This window comes from Lygodium microphyllum, chromosome 9 (genome assembly GCF_053477565.2).
Source record: "Lygodium microphyllum isolate KBCC chromosome 9, Lygodium_microphyllum_v1.1.10, whole genome shotgun sequence".
Taxonomy (NCBI): domain Eukaryota; kingdom Viridiplantae; phylum Streptophyta; class Polypodiopsida; order Schizaeales; family Lygodiaceae; genus Lygodium; species Lygodium microphyllum.
The window spans coordinates 75,239,687-75,248,202 of NC_141143.1; the positions used below are offsets into that span (position 1 = coordinate 75,239,687).

At 41.9% G+C, this 8,516-nt stretch overlaps 2 pseudogenes; both read right to left on the reverse strand.

The window, feature by feature from the left end:
- Window positions 1-2,058: 2,058 nt before the first annotated feature.
- Window positions 2,059-5,438, reverse strand: LOC148031190 (uncharacterized; annotated as a pseudogene).
- A 1,000-nt stretch (window positions 5,439-6,438) lies between these two features.
- Window positions 6,439-8,264, reverse strand: LOC148031191 (uncharacterized; annotated as a pseudogene).
- Between the last annotated feature and the right edge of the window lie 252 nt (window positions 8,265-8,516).

Here is an 8,516-nt window from a genome sequence, read left to right on the forward strand (position 1 = left end):
GTATCAAAATACAACTAGATGGTGGAGTTGGGAAGAATAAAGGGTTAAAAAAGTATTAATAGCCTCAATTGCACCAGCCTTTGTAAGACCTACAAAATTGAGAGATGTCTATGAGGATCCACCACTACCATATGCCCTTTTGAAGTGGGAAACAACTGAAAACAAAAAGAAAAGAGCGTAGTTGTCAAAATTGGAACCACATGCAGAGGTATATTATAGCCATCCCATCTAATAGAATGGGACAAAGAATAGATGGACAATAGTAGCTGCACTTAAGGAGAGAATATTTCCTTGAGAATAGGTCTGCTAGACCCATCCGATCTTTTTATTTCTAGTATATTCTCCAATCCATAAAAGACAAAATTGGCATGACTTTGAGAGGATTACAAAAGAACACCCTAACTGCTTGAACCACCCAATCTTTCATGAACCATTGGGTGAGCCAAGCTTCAACCATAGGTACACCCCTCAGAAGTCACAAATAGGCTTACTTGAAGAGATAAATAAAGAATGACAGTATTGCATGCTTCACCATATTGATTTGGTGTGATAACCTTGTAAGAGTATCATTTTATGACTCTATTTCGCACATATTCGCATGGCTCATAGGCTTTCAAACCATGGCAACTATGGCTTATGACCATGTGTGCAACCACTCCTTCCACAATTAAATATTATGCTATTCGGCTACACAAATGTTTCTATCCACAAAACTGTCCATTAGTAGAAAGATGGAAGACGCCAAAAAAAATTTTGATAGCTTAGTAACAGAAAAATAGGTCTACTCTCAACATTTCTGCTACACAACTTCATAATGCCAGACTGCATAGGGCTTGCATGAGTCTAGACTTTGCTTTAATAAAGTCTTAAAATAGACGTATTCTAGGTGACAATCTGGCACACTTGGGCACTAAGACCTTGCTTTGATAAATTCTTAAAACAGAACTATGCTAGGTGTGACAATCTAGCACATTTGGGTACTAAGATAGACATTGTCAGAGCTGCAATAATCATTCAGGCCCACTTCTAGCACTTAGTTCCAATCTAACACAGCCTTTAAATGCAACCCATAGAGACATTTTCTAGCGAAGGACCCTCCAACGACACTTAGCTAGGTATTCAGAGAAAGACCATTCTTGTCCATGGGACATGTGTCGAGGCTTTTGCTGAATCGTCCAGGCCCATTCACTTGAGGCACTGGATGGAGAAGACATTTTATGTGAAAAGTTTCCTTAACATTGTATGTGGCACTTGAAAGCACTCGGTTCAAAAGTAATCTAAAAAACTGGCTCGTCTGATTGCAGATCTTTGTCAAATGTATTTGATACTGCAACTAGAGAGTGGCTTTCCAACCTTGACTGAGAACCTTCATTAGGACAAAGAAAAACACCTATGCAGGTTGAAATCCATGCTATTAGGGCCAATACAGCAATAAGAAGCAACTGTCCATCTTGTAAAACGTAGTGCGGTGAAACACATCAGCCCTTTGCATTGGGCATGCCATGGAGTAAAATAATAATAATAAAGAAAGCGCAGCATTCCATATAGAGAAGAGAGGCAAGTGTGTCCTTGTGAGATCACTCCATAGTTCAACCCTTGATGCCAAGAGCTCGAAAAAGCAGGAGTCCCTACTCAGATTGCAAAAAGTTCTTCCTGTTCTTATGAGACACAAAGTAGAGGCCAACATTAAGAAAATGACGAGTGTATCAACACTGACATTTTGGTCACATCTCAACCACCCTCAGCATTTAGGGTATGAAGCTACAAAAATAATACGCTACTACATGGCAAAGACATGAAGACAATGAGGCTGCTAAATATAAATTTTTGACTTCAATATATTTCCTTGCATATGATTTGAGCACCAAAGAGAACTTTTTTATGCCACCAGCAGGCAAATGGGATAATCGGTACAAAGTTGACTTTGCATGCCAACGAACCTAATAAGGTATCACATGATACAACTCAAGGCAAATATGTTAGTTTTCTCACCATGCACCAGGAAGATTGTAGAGAGTATTACCTGCCTAAACATAGCGGTCACTAAAAAACTGCATTTCAGAAACCAAATTTGAAGCTGCCAACTTTGGCATCCATCACTGTGTCCCAAAATGAGCCAGCATTTCTTTGCTTAGCTTTTGCTGTAGCTTTACTCTCCAGTTCTTCAATAGAACCAGGAAACATCTGGACATACAAGCTCTTGAACTTGTCATGCAAATTTACACGGTCTCTTGTGCCTGATACCAGTTGAGCAGAATTTGGCCGCTTCAGAAAGTCTAATACATTGAGAAGATTGCTCCTGCTCAACAGTGTAAAAAATATCAAGTCTATGTTCATCATGAATCAGCCCAAGTTTACAGCAACGAAAAGTCGACAAAGAAAAGAATGATCATGGTGCTGTAACAGGTATAAAAACAAATATGTTCAGCTACACAACTTTCGTCTAGTGGAAAGCTATCAATGCAAATCAACAGAAGAAGCTACCTTTGAGCTTTGTACTCCCATGAGCATGATCATATTGAAGCTTAAAATTAGATGGAACAATGGAGCTTTGTACAGATAGGTCTGCATTTTAAAAAAATGAAAAAGATAAGATGGAATCTAAAATATAACTGCCACTGACCTCCTTCACTTAGGCTCCACTTATTCTTGTGAAACTTTTATACCAAAGAAATACATAATACAAACAGTAAAGTGAACAATAGAGCTTACCTGGTCCTGTGTCTGTGTTACTGGCATGACTACCACTACCATAATCTTTTATAAGCCTCTCTTGAAGCTTCAGTTTTTGGAGTATTATATTAGAGGAGTGCTTATTTGCTTCCTTGTTGACCTCTTCGAGTTCGTCGTCACCTTCTGAAGGGGCAGATGCAGATACACCATCCCTCACAATGATATCTGGTGTTTCGCGACTTTTTCGACCGAACTTCAGCAAGCGCTTGAAACCTCTTGCAGGTTCTTTGGGTGGAACGATCACTACTATAGACTTTTGAGAGGAGCCCAACTTCTTTTGTGAGTGAGTGAGATCCGTATCAGAAGAATACTGAACTCCAGAAGAATCCCGAGAAGCAAGACTTCCAACTGGGGACTCCACAAGGGTAGCAGCAGAGGGACTGAAGTAGTCAGGAATGATAGCGCCTAGACGCTTCAAACTTGAGCTAGCCGGAGAGGCAGCTTTCATAGGAGAGACTCTGGGCGCATATTGCTCTCCACTTGCTAGATTAGCACGAAATGACGCAGAACCACTTGCTGAGGATGCAATATGCACCACTTGGCCAGTACTCTCAGAGAGAAGTTGAGACAAAGTAGCACTTGGCACTCCCTTTCCAGCTGCTTCATCCCAAGGTGTGTGAGGTACAGAGTCTGGCTCAGATGCAAACTTACTATCGTGACGTTCATTAGTGCCCAATTCCATGGGAAATGAAACAATGTGACAACCCCTCTCAACGTGTGGCAATTTATCATCCTTCAAAAGTTCAGTAGCCTTGGCATCTTCGCATACAGCAAAGAAGCCACCATCTGAGTTATGAGTTACATCAACATCTGATAGCTCTAGAGTCTGTGCTTTCCCTTTCTCCTCCTCCTTGTAAGAAGATAAGGAAGCATCTGCAACTGGGGCTTCCACAGGAATGCATTCCCCATCGCTGGTGTCCATGACGCTCCTTGCAGATGCATGAGCCTCTTCATCAGAAATTCTTGTAGGAGTTCCTGGGACATCTTCGTCAGAACTCTTCACTGCTTCGGCCTTCAGTTTTGCAATCCCTGGCCCAGCACCAGGTCCAATGCCAGACCCTTTGCGCAAAAAGGGCTTCATTTCCTGAATAGGAGCAACAGAACTTTGCCTTATCTTGCTCATGATAGGAGCCTCCACTTTTATGTCAGTTTCAGTGCTCAAGAGGGAGAGGGAGACCTCCCCTTCAGGCATAGGAGATGGATCTGTTAATTCACCTGTCACAAAACTCTGCCTGGTTTGCCTTGGTCGGGTCTTCTTCTCTACCCTTGAACTTCTTTTGGGTACACTGCCATTTGGTCCTGATTGTAAAGCCTTGCTTGCTCCTGGATGCTGAGCAGGAATCCCAGCATCCTTGGAAAGCACTATCGCAAAGCCCGACAACTTCCCTGGAGATGGTTTCATGTTTTCATTCTTCGGGTCTGAAAAGCAAGGAACCAAGGAGGAAAGAGAGTTCTCAGGGGCATTTGAGGAACTAGGGGTCCTCTGGACCAATGGCTTACCCCAGAGTTTCTCAAGGAGTGGTTTTAGGGGAGATGGAAACTATTCGTCTGGAGCTCCCAGGAGTGCTTGAGTTCTTTTGAGATGCATACACCGCCTTCTTTGCCCTATGAGCTTTTGGTGTCAATGCCTGCTCTTTCACCACTCAGGGTGTTAAGGGAGGAGAGGGAGGACTACTATCAGACCTCGAGTAATCCTTTGTCAACAATGGTTGAAGATTGCCATGCCCAACCATTCCATCCTCCTGCCAACAGATGTCAAATATTCATAACACATTAGAATCTATGGACAAAATCTCATGCCAAAACAAATTCAGCCAGATCTTTACCTGGAGTCTTTGCATATCCCTCAAGTTGGCCTAAAGGGCAAGCAGCTTGGCAGCACGAGCCTTGGCATGAGCTTTGTCATTGAGCTTGGCTGTTTGGGCATCCATCTCCGCTTTTCTACGCTCTAGAGTTTCCTCCATCAGTCTTAGTTTGGCTCATCTAGAGTACAGCTCTTAGCCTTTTCTTCACCATCGCTGCTGCTACTGGTGTCCATAACATGGTGTCTCTCTTTACTCTGGCGTTCAGAAAAGTAATTGATACTGCGAATCACGACCGACCCGGCCCGCCGGCTCCCAAATCGACCAACTTGAACCTTTTTTAAAGGAGAGGCAGACCACCTTCTAGGAGAAGCTCTTTGTGAAAGACCTTTGCTTGGGTACCCTTGCGGCGGTCTCATTGGGCTTACTGCTGCAAGCTCATCAGGCAGTGGCATTGGGCTTGTACATTGTGAAACTACAACTTCATTTATAGCAGAACAACCCCCTCTTGTATCACAGTTATCATACACTTGTGAGGGACTCCAAGATACTCCTCCATCAGCCTCTTTGGTTGGATTTGGCAGCTTACTCTGTAACTTCGGCAAGCCATGCAGGACTGCCAATCTGTCAGACGCCCTCTCCTCTCGTGCGGTGAGCTCATAGAACCAATTGCAGGCTACACTGCAAGAAAAAATAGGAAAAAAGCAGCTGTAAACTTGGGCTGATTCAAATAGCTGCTCTCACTAGATACTCCTTGTTCCAGTTCATCAAGGCTGGCCACTTACATAATGCATCTGTTATGATTACTAGCTCATTCGGTTCTTCATAGTTTGTGATAAACTCCTGCACAGAAAGGTTGCTCCGCCTGTCAATGTTGTCCACTGAAAGCCACTCCTGTTTCATACTCAGGCTGCTGCACAGCCAGCCCAGCTCTGAAAAAAAACCAACCACCTGCTCTTGTGTTACAAAAGGAGACCTTGATAGTGATATAAAATTTCACAGTGACTTGCAAACAACTGCTAGATCACATAGGGGTCGAATCTTCCAGTGAATTCGCCAGATTTCTTGCTTCAACTAGCTGAACATAGAGATGGCCCATATAGCTTGCTTCCGGATCACTGTCAAAAATACTTTTTAGAGATGACTCAACACAAAAATTAGTTACTGACATGCTAAATCAACAATTGAACAAAACAACTGATAGGAACCTTCACCATGTTGTCCTCTTAGATATTCTTGCATACTGGAGAGAAGCATTTGACAGATATTAGCCTATACAACTCACTTAAGAAGGAGGGTAATTCATTTATACCTGTAATCACCTGGAAAGACTGGTATAACTGCCCGACTTGGCCAAACCAAAAGGTCCTTGAGAGCTGCTAGCAAAATATTATGTACATGCCCATTAATTCAACCGTCGAAGGCCTTAATCGTTAAAGGCCTTAATACATACTGCTACGAACCTGTACTGCAAATATCAATAACACAATCAATTGCTACGTGAAACTAATCTGAATTTGGGCTACTATAAAACTAGAGTACTATACGAGATAAACCCCGTTCTTCCAAGAGACAATGGTTGGAATTTACCTGCTCTCCCAAAAAACATATAGTGGATGTCATTCAACTCATGTCATTCCACAAAAAAACACTTCAATCCCACAAAAAACACTTGAGTCCCACAAAAATTCAGCTTATGTCATTCCAACTCCTTCCCAAAAAACACTTCAGTCCCACAAAAATCCAACTCATGTCATTCCAACTCCTCCCCACTTTGCAAGGTGGAGGATTCGTTGCCTGCAATCATATGAAAATGGAAAGAATAAGGTCACCTGTGTTATAACATGACTAAAACACAAATTACAACCAAATGGTTCCATACTTACATGATTTAAATAAACATCTAACCAGCAGACTTCAAGAAATCGTTAAAGATTCGATAATCATTTTGATCAAGAACATATCTATCAGTAGCCTCATTGTATGTTAAATGTGCCAATGCAATAATTGACTCAATATCAACCATGTTTAAGTCTGTCACATCATAAGAGTATGTATGGTGTCCTTTCACCTTCTGATACCAACCAAGCTGAACCTCCATCCCTTGTGGTCGATCTACCAAGTCAAGACCTCGCTTGTAATCTACATACCTGCCACCTACCTTCTTTCGCATCTTTTGGACTCTTCCAAGATACCATGTACTATGAAGAGTTTGCATCTTCTTCAATTTTGTGGCTTTTCCATTTCTCTTGAAATTTGTGTCTCTGTTTCCACATGTGTCATCGTAGAAATAAACAGCACAATCTGACCCTATTCCAAAGAAATTTCCATTGGTTGTTGATGCTAATTTTCCTTCATTGCTGAAATACACTCCTTGTCTTACCCTTGTCAACCTATCTTTTGATAGTGTTGAGTTTCCATTGAGTTGACTCACCAAAGTAGACTTGAAGATGAATTTCTTGTCAACCTCCACCACGGGCGAGATAGTCTTGTTTTCATCCTCAATGCTTGCCTCATCTAGAATCCCATCCACCTCATGTCGAATCTCACTCAGAGCAATGACCTCGTCATCTCCGTCGCTGCCTTCAATGGGCCTATCTTCACCGCAAGGCTCCACAAAGTCATCGTGCTCATCGGCGTCACCCATTTCAGCATCTATCTTTGACCACATTGATTGTGTATCTATCCAAGGCTCTGTCCACCATTCAACTCCTTCGATTGTGCTAGGTTTGATCCCCAATGACTCACAAAGATCTTGTGCCCGCTTCAATCCCTCTTTCAATGCATCTATCAACTTTTCATCAGAGGAAACACTCTCGTAATTCCCAAGATCTGCTTCCAAAATGCCTTCATGCTTGTTCAAATCCTTCCATATGTGTTCTTGTTTCTTATGTGCCCTTGAAAAAGTCACCCCATTTGATTTACATTCATGCACGGTAATCTTGTTCAAGCTTCCAACACAATGCAAAACATCTCCAAAATCAAATGCTCTTTCTTGCCCAACCATACCTCCAATCTTGCTGAAATAAATTTCTGCTGCATCCGATCCTGTGAGATGTAAAGGACACTTGAGATTTGGGAAGAAATCCCGAAACATCTTTATAAGTAGAACCACAAAATGACAAGAAAGCTGGGTATCTGTGTAAGCCTCTTTGCTAATGAAGTTTTTCTTAAGAGTGTATGTAGAATGATGATGAATCCATAATCTCCACAACTTGAAGAAGAAGACCACTTTACTAGCAAGCACCACACGCTCTCTCAAGTCTAAATGTGGAGACAAAAAAATCTCTATATAATCAGCAACAACCTGCAAATATGCCCCAGTCCCTTGCATGCTCCTCTCTTTTTTTTGCATTTCTATCATACATTTTTGAACTTGTCTAGAGACAATCACTTGGGCTGCTCTCCAATTTTGCCGATCGTTTCGTTGTATATCTTCTTCTCGTAACTTGTGTTGATCGATAGAGAAATGATTATAGACCAAAGCAACATGATTGAGTGTAATCCAAACTTGTCCAATCGCTAGTTGTCGAATAGGACTATCAAGAGGGTTCACAAGCTTCTTTCCACAATGCACAAAATCTTGATCATGTAGTCCATACACATTGTCTCCTATGATTCTGCCTTTGAGTTTCCATCCATCCCATTTGATACCAAACTTTCTATCACTTTTTCCTAAATAGTCTTCAAGCATAAGCTTGCGACGTCTACTATCACCATCTGAAGCATGTCCAATTATTGGCCCTAGGCAATCCTTCCATTTTGCATTCCACATTTGCTCCACAAGACTCCATTGAGCTTTGATGAAATCGCTATCAAAGCGATTACAAGTGCAATGCACAACAAGAGCTAACCGTGGAAGACTCTCATGAAGCGGGTTGACAATGAGCAGTCTTGCATAATGTCCCACTACGTGATTTTGGAAGGCATCCACTATTGTCTCATATCCTTGTGCTCCATCTCCAACAATGATAACATCAT